The 18,393-nt window shown below is 42.6% G+C and overlaps 1 protein-coding gene and 1 long non-coding RNA gene across 4 annotated transcripts in view; one reads left to right on the top strand and one right to left on the bottom strand.

Moving 5' to 3' along the window:
- The window catches only part of ndrg3a (ndrg family member 3a), a 40,667-nt gene extending 23,370 nt beyond the window's left edge, over window positions 1-17,297 (bottom strand). For all 3 annotated transcript variants that reach the window (XR_004897713.1, XM_031279151.2, XM_031279159.2), the window contains exon 1: window positions 17,098-17,297. The gene's annotated coding sequence lies outside the window, so the exon portion shown is untranslated. The remainder of the gene's footprint in view (window positions 1-17,097) is intronic.
- Window positions 376-7,286, top strand: LOC116035835. The gene is made up of 3 exons (XR_004101462.2): window positions 376-388; window positions 5,596-5,605; window positions 7,095-7,286. It is a non-coding gene; the product is annotated as an uncharacterized LOC116035835 (long non-coding RNA).
- Window positions 17,298-18,393: the final 1,096 nt, after the last annotated feature.

The following is an 18,393-nucleotide window of genomic DNA, read 5'->3' as shown; positions in this document are numbered from 1 at the left end:
GACAGGAAGTGGTATTGAATTACCTGGCTCAGTGTGGCTAATGTTGCACATAACAGCAGATGGAGTGTCTGCTTCTTCTAGTTCAATGCTTACAACTGGAAGACATAGCCAAATTGGCCTGCAGCGCACCACAAACAGCCTTGATACGGATTCTGACATTTATCAGAACAGATGCACATAATGCACATAAAACAAACAAAAAGTAAGGGCAAATGGAATTGGGCAGAGAACTAGCCAAGTGGAGGAGCGGTTATAATTACTTCCTGAGTCAGAGCCAACCCCCCTGGAACCACCTTGAGATGCTGGTATCATAACCTTCAGGTTTGGTTAGTTTAGATTCTAGCAGCAAACCATCAGCGGGAGGTACCAGCAATGATGACGTCACACCGTATCTGTGTCAGCAGCAGTTTCATCCTCTGCTTGCCTGACAAAGGACTGCCTGTTGACGCATGAATGGGGTCAGAGGACATCCGGCTCTAGCAACAGATTGCACCTTGCCTGGAAACAACCAGCAGATGGGTACAACTGAGCACAATCCTCAAATTACATAAAACAGTCAGGGAAGAAAATGTAGAAACATCCAGTGTTGGAAGTACCATGCCATCAGCATGGGGAGTAAAAACATGCCCAGCAAAATCCCTGCTGACAAATCCGGCTCAATGGTGGAACAAAATAATATTTAGACAAGTGAACAAGGAAAAAAGAAAAACAAATACTCTGCATGCTTGAGCGGATTGAGCATATTGGCCGGATCAATCCAACACTTCCTCAGGCTGTCGCAGAAAGTGGGATGGAGGCAAAAGCTGCTTTCATTGTAAACAGGCTAGCCGGGTAATCAAGGTGTTAAGGGAGAGGGGGTCAGGGTGAGCTTAAACCAACTGACAGACTGACTGGGGGGCTTTCACAGGCCAATCCCACTGACCCCTTTTTACTGGGTTACCCTGGCAAATATCCAGCTGAAAAAAGACGCGTCTCCTGGGGGCTCTAGCAGATCTTAGACCCCCTTAATCTTGCACCACATCACATTTAGCAACATGCACCACCATCACCACCCTTTCATACCTACTCCATGCCTGCTCTACCGTTCAGCATGTACAGCTGTTGCCATAGAGACAAAGCTGGTTGTCGATGTTTATTCTAAGCTGGGCTAGCCCCAAGGGACAGATGTGAGGCAAGGAGACAAGGGGAATAGATAGAGGTAGAAATGAGAAAAATTGATAAAGAGAAGCTCAAAACATGTGCTTTCAGCAGTGTTTACCCCTGACAATCGGGGACTCAAATGAGCCATACAGACTGTCTAAATATGCCAGCAAAGATTTGCGTAACTGTAATAGAAAATCAGGAAAAGTAGTCCCAGATGACAGGAGGGAAATTCCATTTACAATCTGTGCAGCGAGCTTTGTCCCATATTCGCACCATACCATTAATGCGGCTGAGGATGGGGGAAGGATCGAGAGAGCTGATGATGTAGAACAAGTCCCTCTAGCCTCGAGGTCTGTCTGTTGTGTCAGATCGCTCTCACAAATGGTTTCCCTGACATCAGAATCTGTTTTACTCAGCTCTTCCACTTGCAGATAAGTAACACACAAATTGTATGCTGGTTCTCATACGATTTCGCTCATCTGTTCTTCAGGTCCATTTCCTTGCACAGCATACAGCTGCCAGCAGGGGCTCGTCTCAGCGCTAAATATCATGCCATGCAGCGAGGGACAAGGAGGCTATGCTGGGTGAACAAACGGCAGCAGAAACAAAACGTGTCAGGGGAAAACCACATGAGGCCCTTTCTAAGCAACAAAGGTCAGCCTTCACCATAGCTTAGTGTCAGTGCTGCCTCTGGGAGACAAGGACGTTTTCAATTCTGACACAATTACTTATAGCAAAGACATCCGGAAATGCCAGTTTAATAAATAGATAACGTATTTAACATATCTCCCTCTCTCGACAAGCACTTGCTTACTAACTCACACACATTATCCAACCTCTATGGCTGTAAGAAGAGAGGACATGCCTTTACCTTAATGCTAACGTGCAGGTGCCAGAATGCATTAGGGGTTGGACAAAATATCGAAACTTCAATATATCTGTGTCCTTCGTGCGATAGGAGAATCAATATGCTGGCGCCAAATATCAAAATTTTAATAAATAAAATAAGGCACTCTAAATAGATTCCCCTGCTCCCAGAGGGGGCAACTTCATGGCTCATCGAGGTGGCACTCAACACATGAATGAGGGAAACTTGAACATAAGTTACCTAGCCGAAGAGGAAGAGGTTTCAACGGGATGGCGGACAGCAGTTTGAGGAAAATAACATGCCCCAGCCATGTTTAAGTCCAACGTCTCAACCCCTAGTTGCTGAAAAACTGGTGCAGCAGAATTGTGCTGTTTAACAGTTTGGACTTGTGAGATAAAGAGAGAAAACCTGCACTTAACCTTTTCACTGGCATTTTGTATCCACCGTTAGACCAATATAGTGATGTATAATTATAGGATTGTCTAGCAATATATATCCTTTATCGCAGAATTGTGGTAGCTTTATATTATCGGTATCACGGGCCATGTATCTCGTATCGTATTGTGAGGTACCCTGTGATTCTCACCCCTAGAATGCATGCATGTTGACACAGAGGCATATGCCAAAACACTTACTGTAGATATATGATGTCTTTGCCAACACAAAGGAGTCCTGTAGCTGCCATGTCAGCAGACGGCACCAATTGATCGATGAACACATCCCTTACTCCTCCTCCCACTTTTCCTCCCTCCCTCACACATTTTCCTCCTCCTCCACTCTGTGCACTCTCCCTGTCTTTGTCTATCCATCTCCATCTCACCTTGGGCTGTCAGGAAGTCTAGGCAGGCTGCATGATCGATGACCGAGCACAGCTGTGATGCTGACCCTCCCTTTAGCCCCTTCAATTAGTCCTTTTTCCTCTTTATTGCCATGGCAACCATGTCTTCCGATTTACTCATTGTCATCAATATTCACGTCATGGCCGTGCTTTCACTCTGACCTCTTTGGTTTCAGGTTGACTGAGGTGAATGTCACCAGCATGATGACTTCATATTAACCTACCTCTGGGTTTCTATGGAGTCTCTGACTCAGCCATCAGGCGTATTGCCATGGTGATATAAAGCAGAAATTCTTAGCTGTCCCCACATTGCCATTCTTAAAAGTGGGGAGAGGTTTAAAGCAAAGTTATTCATCTATTTAACTCCTTCTGCCACACAAAACAAACGTATACAAAGAGTGATAAAAATGGGCTTATGCTCGATTTCAATGTGGAAAAATACAAACGTGTCACATGTAGTACATTGGCTCTGATATGACATATGATATAATAAACTTAATAAACTGGGACCGTTAACCAGAAAAGCTGCAGCCTGATAACCCATTATAATTAAATTCAAATTCAGTTACAGAGTGAGTTTATTATATTTTCTTCCTACTTCAGACTGTAAAACTCTACTTGAAGGATGTTTTTTGTGGTATGCAAAGGGGGTTCTTGCTTGAAAGCAGTCCACAAAGTGCATACATTTAAATTAATGTTTTGGTTTTCTGGTACTACAAACCATTTCCGCCAGTTTTGAAAAAGTAGCTTGTGTGATATTTGTGATAAGAAATATTTTTTACACAAAACAATGTATGTATTGCAAACGTGTATTGCTGTTGACTTGCAGTAAAGGAATTTGACCATGAATTATGAAAAATTATGCAGTAGTTGTTTTGGAGACAAAACAAAAACACTGCTTTTTTTTTCTGTGTGAAAAAACCCTTTATTCCTCCTTGACATCAACACCACATTATGACTGTAGCTGCCCAGCCGTGTGGTGGTGATGATTCAGACAGAGCATTGGGGCTGGGTCCTCCAAAGTCTGCATTTCTAGACTGAAGACATCATAACAGGCCAACAAGGCCTTTCCCAAATATCATTTTGTTGCCTAAATTTGAAGAACACAACTCCACTGTTTGTTCCTGTTAGCAATCTGGAAAATAAGTTATATAGATGCAATGTTTCCTTTAGGATTTTTTTTGCAGTGGGGGCAGGTCTGTCCGAACAACTTAAACTCAGTTATCGTGAAATATGGCCCAGTTTACTAATGGTTTCTAAACTCTTTTGATTGGTAATTTCCTGATGACAATCCAAAGAACAATAATGTTTGCACTTGATTCTAGGCCGTCTCCCTTAGAGCACAGTTCAGTCAGACCTTCAAAGCCACAGAAGGACCTACCTTAATGGCCTACGACAATCAAAAGATCCAGCCCTTGATTTGGGACACACCAATTCAATACCTGCAAGAGGAAGTAGTGTCATCTGCCTGTCTGCTTTCTCTGGGAGCCAAATTATTCTAATGACAGTTCCTATCACAGAGGAACACAAGCATGTCTGTCCCGAACTGGAGCCTTCAGTCAGCACTTCACCAGGCTTCACATCACAACAGAAAATAGGCCAGCACAAATTCCACGGATACTACCCGCCTGTCAACCATTCAGACAGGCTAACTTTTATGTCCTCCCCTCATTATGTGCAAGTGTGTTTTGCTGTCAGGGCAACAAACAAGTGAAAACAACTTATCCCTGCACAGTCCCCAGTGTTGTGATGCCTTGCTCTTAGACTGGGAGACTGTTCCATCCAGGGGAATGTCACTACACATTTCTTTCCCTCCAACTTTTTATAACAAGGCTAAACCTGTGTTTACAGTTTCCAGTCTGCAGAGGCAGAAATATCGCCAGAGTAAAGCTAATAGACTGTGACAAGGCTCAGTTCCAGATCATTGCTCTAACCTGGGCCATTCAGTAAGAGAATTAAAGGAGGAAAATCCATTTGTTTGGCATTATAGCCCCCACCCCCACACCTCTCGTCAGGTAAATAACCTGGGTGATAACAACCGAAATAGTTCTATTCTGTTCTATTCTAGAGGCAAGGGGTATCACGAAGGAGGGAATCTGATCTAGAGTTTGCTCTATTGTTCTCCATTATGGAAAAGCTGACCTATAGCACAGAACAGCTCCTGCTGATACTGTCAGCAAACACACACAGCTGAATGAGCACAGAGACCGAGAGCACTCACTCACATGCACGGACACGCACACAGCTTCCCATGCTTCACGTCTACTTAATTAAATGACAGCTTGCTCTCTTGAGGCTCCATCATCCTCCTTACAGCTTATATGATTCTCTTGACGCAAGCTGTCAGACTTTTTTTCCTTCTTCTTTTCACAATATAACAAAAGCTATGATGAGACATTTCTTTAGAAGTCTCTTTCTGTCGTGATTCTATCAAAATAGTCTATTCTCATCCAATATCCCACCTCAAAATGTGGAACAATGCCCAACTGAAAACACTGGGTTAGGTAGCTTTAAAACATGATCCTGCTCGGGTGTATGTTCACATAATTGATGTATACACACAGAAACATGCAGATAGGAGATCACTGAATAGAAGACAGAGCAAAAACAATGTCTTATTGGTTGCAAAGACAAAAGGAAATGTAAGATTAGCAACTCAATCTGCCAGAGAAGCTATTTTAAAACAGTTATTAAGAGAAACAAATCTTCCTCCTCAAACACTGACCTCCTTCTTTGATTCTTCCAGGATTAAAAAGGTCTAACAGATGCAAATACTGCATTACTATAATTGACTCATCCCCTCTTTGGAAACCAAATCTGAAGGCAGACTTACTCAGTCACTACCATATTTAATATCCTGAGCCTCTGGCCAGCTATTACTCAAAATGTAAGTGATAAAAATGTTGTAGAGGTTGTTCTTGGTAGGGAAATGGAATATTACGCACACAGACACAGACACACACACAGAGACACACACAGACGGACAATATTGCAGGTGCTGCTCTGAAAGACACACATCTAATGGCATTTGTGCGTGGGAGGAGACTCATGACCTTGTGTTCTGGGGTTGTGATATTCACTCATAGTGTGCACGTCTTTGTGTCCTCAAAACATGTGTCTAATGAACTTCCCAACTGCATTTTGATCGTCCATCACTCACATTTTTCAGTGTGTGTCTTTGAGGAAAAGCATGGTTCATCACCAATGATACTCATTGGCACATAGCAGCCACAGCACTGATCTGCCTGCCAAAAAACACACACCCTCTACACACACCCAAACCCTGACCTCTATACTCAGGCAGGACTGGGGACAGCCTCTGTTGCACTCACAAATTAAGCTTAAGTGTAAATTCTAAATTTAATGAGTAACCCATTCCTATTAACCTGTGTGTGTTAATTGTATAGCCCACTTGTTCTTGATAGGCTGGAAACAATAGACAGCGCTGATGGTTAGCTTAGCACGCATATAACCATAACCATAGTAAATCAAAGGCAGCATGCCAGCTACCTTCATATGTTAAGCTAAAGGTCAATGGTTTGGGCTACTATAGCCTACTGCAGGGCTATTGAGGCCACACCCACTGCACAGATCATTTCTAGAATCCAAAATTCTACAGCAGATTGAAGCTGACTGAAGACAGATTGAAGACAGTACTGCATGCCTGTCGGCTTATTGTTGTTCAATGAAGGAATCTATTAAAGTTCTGCTGATGAATAACTCAACATTTTCTTGAATGGGACTTTTGGGGAGGGGGAATAGGGAAGATGTTTATTTTATTCAACATTCATGTTTTTTTGTTCAATGAAAGAATATCAAAGTTCTACTGACGAGTAACTCAAAGTATGCACTTGCATGCCTATCTGCTTATTGTTGTTCAATGAAAGAATCTATTATAGTTCTACTGACGAATAACTCAACATTTGTATTCACTGTATATGCCTGTCTGCTTATTACAAAACAAAATGTTTATATTTATGTTTGTATAGATGGAATTTGTATGAATTACCCAACATTTCCAGTTAATTCCCATAATTTCCATTAATTCCCATGAAAGTTTCCAAATTGGAATGTTTCCAAAATTCCCCAGCTTAACTTTCCATGGAACGTTTCCGGAAATTTACCGGAAAGTTTCCGCCCCTTTGCAACCCTAGGTCTGAGCTCACCTGGAAGCCCACTCCTCTTCTCATTCATCCAGATCTAAGCATCCTCTTCATTCGTCACTATCACCACCAGTGTTGGGAGTAATGCGCTACAAAGTAACGCGTTACTGTAATTACACTACTTTTAGCGGTAACGAGCATGTAACTAAATATTTTTTTTCATCAAGTAACGCAATTACAATTACTGAAATTTAAATGAGTTTGTTACTCGCGTTACTCTCTTTTGTGAAAAATGAACGCTTGCAGACAAGAAGACAGAGAGGCCTACTTTAGCTGCTTCTGATCCAACGTCGATAACCAATCGAACAATGAGCATTAAACCACAAGATGGCCGATAGTGCGGATAGAATGAGCTTTCTCTCCTGGAAGTATGGACATTGTAAAATGATAACGAAGGAGGTAGTTTATTAGGGCTGTCCTCGACTAAAGAAATTCTTAGTCGACTAACACTTATATGATTTTGTCGATTAATCGATTAGTTGATGTAATCGACAGAGCTGTGCTCTTTGAGAGGTGGTTAAGACTAGAAAAGCACAATATAAATGTAGTTAATGAACCATCTGTAAAACTGACTTTCTCTACAATTAATCCTGCAAAAGCACCACTTTAAATCTTGTGTTTACCAGAAATGTGCCCATAAGTTTCTTGGAAATGAGTAATTAAGCATGAATAAGCATAAAAAATGACTTATCAACTAAAGAAATCTTAGTCGACTAAGACCAAAACGACCGATTAGTCGACTAATCGACTAAGAGGTGGCAGCCCTATAGTTTATCATTTAGTCTTCTTTACTCTGAACTCCCGATGCAAGTAACAATTGAGCAGTTACACACACGTTTTGGGTGCTACCGTATATATCACAGTATATGCACAGGCACATTTTAACTACCGTATATATCACAGTATATGCGCAGGGGCATTCTAACTACCGTATATATCACAGTATATACGCAGGCACATTCTAACTACCGTATATATCATAGTATATACGCAGGCACATTCTAACTACCGTATATATCATAGTATATGCGCAGGCACATTCTAACTACCGTATATATCATAGTATATGCGCAGGCACATTCTAACTACCGTATATGACAGACATTACCTTTCGCTCGTCGAAATTAAAGACAAAAATGTAGTGGTGAGTTGTCAATTATGTGCAGGTGTAAAGAACCTATCCACATCTAAGAGTAGCAATTCAAATCTTATGAAGCACCTGTTGAAGCAACAAGCTTCGACAAAGCTAGTAGCGAAAGACCCCCGCCCTACGGACGCTGAAGGCGCCACTCCATGCAAACAACCAAAGCTAGATTTTAGAGAGAAGACACACCAGCCCGATAATCGGGCGTTGGGCCGTCTGGCGAGGTCCGTGACTCGAGTCTGTTCGGTGTGTCCCGTGCCGTCGGCCGTCCGAGGAGCCGTCGGCATTCATTTGGGCCGACCCGACATGTTCAGTCGGGGACAGGGCAGTCGGGACTCACCCGGAAATGGGGAGCGGATGAGCCGCTCAAAATCTGGCGAAAATCTTTTAAACTGACCTTTGTTGATCTGAAATGAAGACAGATTCAGCAACTGCACGGCCTATTTCTCTCTTAAAATGTTTTCAGAAACACGTTTCGGTGAACTATTTTAGTAAAATATGAGATCGTATTCTGAACGAGCCGCCATGACAGTCTGGCTGTGAATTTCCAGAGAAAAAAGAACCACATGACGCATTCGTCCAATCAGCTGCCGGTTTTCATTTTCTGGGAAATAATCAGACTGTTAATGGAAACAATACAGAGCAGCGCCGCCTGCTGCTATGGAGACGTATTACGTTTCGCGCACGCGCAGAGCGTACGCTCAAGTCGGCGTCGCCTCAGTGTGTTCTGAGGCATTTTTTGGACCTCGGGACCCGACTGATCAGTCCGACTGGCTTTTCTGCCGACGGTCGGCCCGTCTGGTTGGTGTGTCAGGGCCCTTACATGGACTGCAGTGCAGCCGATAAGCCAGGCAGAGCTGACTAAATTGATTGCTAGGTATACTGTAGGACAATCACTTTGATTTCATTGTTAAATGACTGAGACAGTTGTTATTTCATTTCAAGTATTAAAAAGGGACTTTTGTACTACTGCTTGATTTGAAGGCCTGTTGCCCTGTTGATTACAATACATAGGTCTAAAAATTATGTTTATTGTGTTTGACTGTTCAGTACTGTTCATATTTACATTTAAAAAGCAGACATAAAAGTAACTTAAAAGCTACTTTCCCTAGTAACTAATTACTTTTGATATACAGTAATTGGTAAAGTAATTCAATTACTTTTAAAAGAAGTAACTAGTAGCTGTAACTAATTACTAATTTTCAGTAACTTGCCCAACACTGATCACCACCAGTGTCTAAACTCCATCGGGGGGGTATCCTACACTACTCACAGCTTCTCTAACCCCTTTAAAATTAGCGACGTCACGATGGGGTCTAATCGCCAACGACTTTTCTAATTCTTCATCTTTCTTGTGCATGTGTCAATAAATAATTGTTCACTCGATGAATTCTCTCCTAATTGAAATAGACACCCATGTAAATGGACACATACACACCATAAATTTTTGTCCGAGGGGCAGTCGTCCTTCATTTGGCCGATTTTACATATATAATCGGCGGGGCGGCCACTGCCGGCAGTCGGACTCAAATGACCCATTTGATTGGAGGAGAGCTAACCCGGAAACAGGGAGCGGAATGAGCGTGACTAGAGTCTCTCAAAATCTGACGAAAATCTTTTAAACTGAACTTTGTTGATCTGAAATGAAGACAGATTCAGCAACTGCACGGCCTATTTCTTGCTTAAAATGTTTTCAGAACACGTTTCGGTGAACTATTTTAGTAAAATATGAGATCGTATTCTGAACGAGCCGCCATGACAGTCTGTCTTTGAATTTACGGAGAAATAAGACCCACGTGACGCGTTCGTCCAATCAGCTGCCGGTTTTCATTTTTGGGCGACAATACAGATTAGCGGCGCCTGCTGTTATGGAGACGTATTACATCTTGTCTCTTCGGTGTGTTCTGAGGAACTTTTTTTTTTTTACCAACTCGGGGGGGGGGACTGATCAGTCCAACTGCCTTATACCGACGGTTGGCCGTCTGGTTGGTGTATAAGCAGCTTTACACTACTGAATACAGTATACGTACACCCACAGTAACACATACTATATAGAGTAATACACATCTCTAATCCTGCAAAGCCAGTGAGAGCAAGACCCCTCTCATTACTCTCTGAGGGCTTTTAAAGAATGACATTATTCCTTGAGGGGCCACTTTATCTGCTAATGGTCTTAGGAGATTAAAGAGCATCATATTGCTGTATTGATTTATAACCACATATCTATTGGCATCATCAGCATGATTTACCGCTCACATGAAAACACACACAGCCAGAGACTCTCCGAGGACAGAGTGGCTCCCTCAATACAGTGCTACGGTTTGTAAAATTGTTTGTCATAACTTCAAGCTAAACGCTCCACGCTAAATTTACTGCACTAATACAGACACAGAGACCAACAGCAATATTTTCCAGTGGTGAAGTTATGTTTCTGACCAGCAAACTGGAACCTAAATTTATCCATTAGGCCTGTCAGACAAGGGCGTGTGTGTAGAAGTTATGAATTTTGTACGTGTATATGTAAGGACTTGTGTGTTTAAGGGGAAGCTGGGATGTGAATCAGCCCTTCCATGTTCCTCCCAGCTCAGTAAATTGTACTATATAGCCCCACAGAGTCATCTATTTTGGTCTTCATGAATAAGTAGAAGTGGTCGCCGCACTAACCTGCATTTCAATTTTAAGTGAGTCTTATGGGTTAATGCACTCCAACGTCTTCTTCTCTTGTATTGGACTATAAACTAAGACTGGACAATTAACCAAAATGTGCCCAAAATATACTCATAATGCTATTTTTAACTGCAAATTTGTCTGAATACCATATAATTAAACTGAGAATGGCTACAACCAAGAGAGGTTTTACCAACCAATCAGTTAACAGTGTTATTCCCACCCATGGTCCCCCACACAGGTATTTTCACATATTTTGGCTGATTAGACCCCTTCTCAGGACTGTCTCCCTGACCATACTATCGGTTGATGACATCTAGCTCTTGTTTTATGAGGGCTGATTGCACTTGTGAGTCACTTTACAGTGTAAAAAGTGCCAAATTAATGTAAAAGTCCTCTGTTAGGGTGGAATAACTTACACCTTAATGATTTTTATTGTATATGGCAACACCACATAGCACCACCCAACTTCAACCTGCAGAGTGGTCTAACCTGTGGGTGTGTCGATCCCGTAACTGTTCATCTGTAATTAATCAGGCAGAGAGAAGTGTGAGCCCAGCTGAATGAGTCTCTCCTGGCTCCTCCTGGTATCTGGATATAAATAAGACTGAATGGTCAGGCCTGTCGAACCTGCACTCAGTGCTGCTAATAGAGTACCCGCGCAACGCTAGGCTAGCTGCGGCTCAGTCTTTGGGGATTTCCTCTGACATGCTCACTTATGCTGACAGCACAGAGAAAGACAAAGTGCGAGAGGGATGCTACGTGTTTGTGTGCGTGTGTGTGTGTCCTGGGTGCCAGCTGGCTGATGCGAGCAGGCAGAGTTTCCAGAACAGCGGAGTCCTGCTGGAGGCTCAGCAGGATCTGTAGACTGCGGTCAGAGTGGCCAGAGGGCAGCAGTGAAATCAGCCAGCAGCGAGACCATCTGTGCAGCCCGGCCACTAGCTCTCTCTCTCTCAAGCACATGCACTTGCACACACACAGTTCAACAAGCTAAGTGGAAACTGGAAACTTTAGAAACCCTTCAATAAAACATTAACACAGCACAGAGATATGAGAGCCCTTGTGCCCAGAGATAGTAAAGACCTCTTGGATCCACTGAGACCTTTGAATCAGAACAAGTCTCAGTGTGTCTCAGTGTATGAAACAGTGCTAAGACGTCTGTTGCCTCACAGGAACACAGCCTCTGATAACAGAGTTATTCATGTGGTCAACTTGGCTGTCACAATGACTGATTCCACAGAGGTGGATCTTGTGGCACCCTCCCTTGCAAATGCTCGCCGCGGAGGTCGGCAGTGTCCTTGGCAACCATGGGTCCCCCTCCCCTGAGCTATCCTCAGCACTGCTGGTGGTGCCGCTGAAATCGAACGACCCTTTTCACCATCATTTACATAAAGTTATTCTCCTCTCATCACGACAACCAATGCAACGTGGAATGCTCTATCAACCAGCGTAGCTTCCACTTGGCTCCCAGCAGTTGTCATTAAGATTCAATGCAGCAATAATGCATCCATCATACGTATCAGCAGTATGCACATGCAACATTTACAAGTCACGACTCACACTGTGCTTCACACATACTCACCAGGGATGCAATCTTTTCAAGTGAAATTTGAGCGTACAGTATCATTTCTGTCTGAATTTGACTGCGTCTAGCAGGAACACAGCCTGAGGGGAAGGATCTTCAACCCACCGGGGCATGTATCTGTCATTTGCTCTGTCACAATAACAACTACTAAATGATTTTCACTTTCCTGGATGTTCCCTGGATCATTTAAGTAAGTGGAGTATGAAATGATTCGTGCTCCGTGCAGCAGCCAACCACTGTAAATAAAGCTGCGTGCTGCTTACATGTTTGAGTTTTAAAAAGCCTATTGTGCAGTGTGTGCCCGCTTATAGAGAGGCAAAGTCCCTCCCCTTGCGGTGAAACCCATGGGACCCTATTTGTGAAAAGAACATGTACGGCAGTGAACAGGGAGAGACAAATCATTATTTGATCCGGTTTGAATTGAGCGATGAATTACACATTATGATGTTTGTCATACAAGCGGCCGAAATGGGTTTCCTCAGGAGGGTGGCTGGCGTCTCCCTTAGAGATAGGGTGAGAAGCTCAGTCATCCGTGATGAGCTCGGAGTAGAGCCGCTGCTCCTTCGCGTCGAAAGGAGCCAGTTGAGGTGGTTCGGGCATCTGGTAAGGATGCCCCCTGGGCGCCTCCCTAGGGAGGTGTTCCAGGCACGTCCAGCTGGGAGGAGGCCTCGGGGAAGACCCAGGACTAGGTGGAGGGATTATATCTCCAACCTGGCCTGGGAACGCCTCGGGATACCCCAGTCGGAGCTGGTTAATGTGGCTCGGGAAAGGGAAGTTTGGGGTCCCCTGCTGGAGCTGCTACCCCCGCGACCCGTTACCGGATAAGCGGAAGAAGATGGATGGATGGATGGATGTTTGTCATTTTAAAATTTCCATTTTGCAAGTGAAGACAGTCATAGTTTGTTGTAGTACCACTTAGTTTTGTGTGAAACCGCTCAGTGAACTACATACCTCGTCTCGCAGAATATACAGCACGTCACCTTGCTTGCTGCTTGGCTTGCTTGCTAACTAGCTCTGTTCCACAACACATAACGTTAACGTTTAACGTTATCTTACCTGATGTGTTTTATCCTGTGTCTTTTTATCAGCCGGGAAGCAACAGAACGAGCAAGACCAGTAGTAGCTTCAGTGAGACGTCACTTTGGGGTGAGTAGTCTTTCTAATTTCGTTTTTTCTTATACGTCAACAGTTTTACGACAAACGGAGACTTTCTTGACTTGCAAAATTATCTTTTAATATTGACGACCATCATATTTGTAATTAATGGCTCAATTCAAACAGGATCAAATTAGAGATGTTCCGATACCGATACTATGCACCAATCCAATACCATGTAATAAAGCCCTAAAGAAAATCTACGTTAAAGTAGTTTATTTATGTTCTTTTTCCGTTATAACTGGCTGTCAAACTGGAGAATAAAAGAAAGTTCTGTGGCGTTCATTGTTCATGTTTCACAAAGAGTTTAACCTGAGCCAGACTGACAACAAAGATGAAATCATATCACATCCATACAGGGATAGTAGTATACAATTGTTAAAACATAATAAAATATTTGACACACTGGTATCGGATCGGTACTTGGTATCGGCCGATACGCATGTTCAGGTATCAGAATCGGTATCGGGGAGCAAAAAATGGTATCAAGCCATCTCTAGATCAAATAATTGTCTCGTCGGTGGTCCGGTGGTCCACCGGAAGAGGAGGGACTTCGCCTCTCTATTTGTAGATCTATGACAAACTGGGAACACACACACACAAACCTTTTCAGAGTGGAAATAGTATCTCTCACTGAAGGAATAAAGAAGGGCTATAGTTTAGATAAACACAATCAATGACAACCCTCCAAAACTAAATAAAAACAGGACACTGAGGGTAGTAATGTGATGCAATTTGTGAAGTTAGTGAAAATAAACTGGATGTGCAGGTGTATGAGGGGAGATTCATAAAATATATGATCCTAAATAAACAGTGGCACTGAAGGACAGTCCAGGGCATCCAGAAGTCCAGCTTGGCCTGTATCCATCACTTTGGATCAACAAGCTTACCACCTGTGCCCTGCCTCTCCTCATCACCACCTGCTGATTTCATTGCTGATGCTGATAAAGAAAATCCCTCCCATCAGGGGTGTGATCCAGCAAGAGTGTCTGAAAAATGTGTGGACCCTGCCGCTGCTGCACACAAGTCTCTGGTGTTTTGTCATTTATTTGCTTGCTAGAAGTATATTTATCCTCAGTTCCATCCATGCAGTAAAGACTGATGGAGCAGGGACAGATGGGATAGCTGTCTGCATATGCTGTTCACCTGGGGTCAAGGGGAATTTAAGAAGTTAACCTTGGCATAGAGGTGTGAATGCATCAGCTGTTTTTGTTTTGAAAGCTTGAAGCTGCCCTGCAAAAGCGTGTGCTGTAACTCTAGGCCTGGTACGGCTTAAATTACAGATGCAGTTCAGTTACAAAAACACAACAGCAGCACCAGAGCTCCTTATAAGTCCCAGTAAATGTCCATGTCTGGCGCAGGTTATGTTTTTGCCCTGCAGGGTTGGCAAACCATTAGACTCAGTAATGCTGAGGTGAGAGTGAACACGAGGCAGACTGACTGTCAGCACAGTGGCTTAATTACTGTCTCCATCTCCCCAGTGAGCGCTATTCCCTGACATTCATCCCTGCAAGAAATCCTCTTCTACACAAGAGCACTTCTCACTTTGTATGTACTCTGTAATCCCTGTAACAAATTATGTGTACGTAGTAATCCATGCTGAAACGCACCTCAATAGTGTCATTTCCTGATGTTTACATATCGAGACTACTTTAAAAGCATTCACTTAAGAGAATTAATGTCATATAAAGTAGTACGGTACGGTTGCAAAATGCTGACTTTGTTTTCATTTTGAATGCTTGGGCAAGTTTTAATTTCTCTGAGCACTTGTGGAAGCTGGAATCCCTCCACATTTGAAAAGAATATGAAAAAAATCAGACAGCTTTAAAACAAAGCGTTGTAGTAAAAAGCATTCAAATGCATTTAAATTATTCAACATTTCAGTGGGGGCTTATGATCAGGGCCTAGAGAGAACAGGTGAACATATTTCCTGGAGATTTCAAGGTCTCACAGGCAATGTGTGGCTTAATTAACAACTTTTGACACTCCCATTAGTTAGGCAGTAGGTTTTCACTGTAATAATCAACCAGGAGTGGTCGGCTTTCAACGATGTGGCACTAAACCTCAAACTACCCACCATCTGCTCCTTCTCCTGTTTTCAAAACAAAAGACTTGTTTACAGATCAACTTACAGAAAAAAAAAAAAAAGCTTTCTGTTAATAGCTTGATATCTATTAACGTTTCCAGTCTTAAAAACAGTCTTTCACGACAATGTTGAGGGTGACAACAAACGCCCGGTGGTTGCTTGTTGTGTAAGCTCTATCCAACCCCACAGTATCTGATTACATGACACTGTTGAGGGCGCTGTGGGAGACAGAACACCCACATTTAATTCCACCACCATGAAACTTTAACTTACAGATTGTGTATCTGTGGTACTTAGTGCAAAGGTTATAATGACCTTCTACTGCATGGTATTTCTTAAATATCCTATAACTATGATTACTTTAACATACTTCCTGATAAGATTGACTGGGAAACTGTAGAACACAATGTCCTTTTAAAATGTATGCCAAGATGACCGTAGTTGTTTTAGGTAAGGGGGAAACACCTGATGCCCACTCGCTTACACTTCCCACCTGTGTGACCTTCGCATGGCCACCAGTGACATTCATACATCATGTGGTGTATGAATGGAGAAACACTTGCAGCTACGTCATTGTGACTGATGATGGATCTGCCAAGTCCAGACTCGGACAGTGTTAGGAAAAAAATGTTCAGAATAAAAAGTCATATCATCTACAGTACAGTGACACCATGAGAGACGACAAGCCACACAGTCAACACAGCGTTGGGCTTATTAAGAGAGCTAGCGTTATAGGTTTCCTCTTCAAACTCCAGACAAAATGACATCCTAACTGTAATTAATATTAATATTCCTCTAATACACCTACAAGTAGCCTACAACTTGTATTTTATTATACTCAACAGTAAGTTTGTAACCTAAAACTGAGTACATAAGGTTAATACCTAATTTTTCTACAGGGATTTGTATCACTGTAATAAATTCATCAAGCTATAAGCTATCAGGCTAACATTTCTTCAGTTGTTTGAGCTCAGGAATTTACAATGTCGTGACAGGCCTTATTTGATATAGCTACAACCTAAGTTATTATTCAGCAGGTAGACAATGTAACAGAGAGAAAACTAATACCAATACGTACTGCGCTAACAAAATGAAGATACGGTGTGAAAATAGCAGTTATGTCGCATTACTGTTGAGAGGAGCAGCAATGAACTCAATTCAATTGAGCTGCATTTTTTCGAACTGAACCGCTTCGCTCGCGCTCATTCAAGTACTAACGTTAGTTCCCCCGGTGATTTAAACGTGTGTTTTTATGAAGTACAATAACGGTTCGTTGTTGTTCTGACGGCTGCCACCATTCCTCTAACAAACGCAGCGATATATAGCTAGACAGCAACGTGAACAGGTTAGGCAATCCACCGAGCTGAGATAATCTCCTGTGGCATCGGGCACATCTGTAAATGGTGAACGTGGAAATGCTACCGCGAAAACACGGATATAAGACTTACCTCGTCGGTAAAAGAAGTGTCCGGGGGGTGTTTCCAGTTAATTTCTCTTCGGGTATATTGTTGAAAATCAACGTGAATGTGTATATTTAGGTATACAGTACACGATACTCCTGCCTGCCGCGCTTCCTCTGCCTCAACTAGTATTTCGATGCGAGTCTGGGCGGAACTACCCGCTGCGTCGCAGACACCGCGGATGAGCCAATGGGAGGAGGCGGTGCACACCACAGATAGAAGGAGTGAAACAGGAGGTCTCACTTTGCTCCAAAGTAATCAGAATTAGCACAAATGGCAAGTATAGGTACAGATGTTACAGTCTATGGTACAGATACAAGGGGTTTGACTCTGGTTTGTTGTTGCTCTTGATGCACTTACACCGTTAGACATGGAGCTAAAACAAGGACAGCAAGCTGAACAAAGGTAAACATAAACATTTGGCTACTATTTACGGATATAAACTTGGTGCTGGAATAAATAAACAGAATGATACATATATGTTGCTTATATGCATGAGGTAGATGGATATATGACAGTATATACAGTATATGTATGACATATTTATATGTTTACAGTATGTATTTAACACTACAGTATAAAGTTTACTTGAAAGGTGGATGCTTGGTGTTACAGGGTTATTGCACAGGGATCGTTCCTGACACTATGGACTGGTGTTAAGTGTTCATTCCTAGTGACAGCCTGTGAAGACGAGACTCTGCGCCCCGCGGCACGGGGAAACGAAATGCAGAAGGTTCTGACAAGTCATATGTATTTAAACTGGACTCACAACCTTATATTACGTTTTATGCTGGATAACAATTTTATTTTAAGCCAAGAGCAAGAGCTGCTCAGTCTTGGGGTAAAAATGAAAGGCAGACAGTGCATGCCTGAGAGTAAACGCCCACTTTTGATGAGGTAAAATAACTGCATTTATTTATTTGATTTGATTTTATATCAAGGGTATTTGTCTTTTTAACTTAGTCAATTTTGGGTAATAGTCCAACGCCCTTAAAATAAAGAGAACACGTTGACTTGACATTGTAAATTCTTAGTGGGCAATATATCATTTGTAATCTATCATATCATGATGCTGGGTCAAATTTTGGGGATTAACCGATTAGAATTCTCATCAAATTTATATTTTCAATCGGATTATGTAACCGCAGAAAACGGCTATAATAAAAACACATTACATCAAAGTATGAACGCAATGTCTGCCCCCCCCCCCCCAAAAAAAAGTCCCTCTCGTTCATACAGTTCTCCAAACTCCAGCTGCCCAGTGCAACCACTGCTGTTTTCGGG

Source organism: Sander lucioperca, chromosome 6, assembly GCF_008315115.2.
Source record: "Sander lucioperca isolate FBNREF2018 chromosome 6, SLUC_FBN_1.2, whole genome shotgun sequence".
Taxonomy (NCBI): Eukaryota; Metazoa; Chordata; class Actinopteri; order Perciformes; family Percidae; genus Sander; species Sander lucioperca.
The sequence above is the reverse complement of the archived record's forward strand: the minus strand, read 5'-3'. Positions and strand labels throughout refer to the sequence as shown.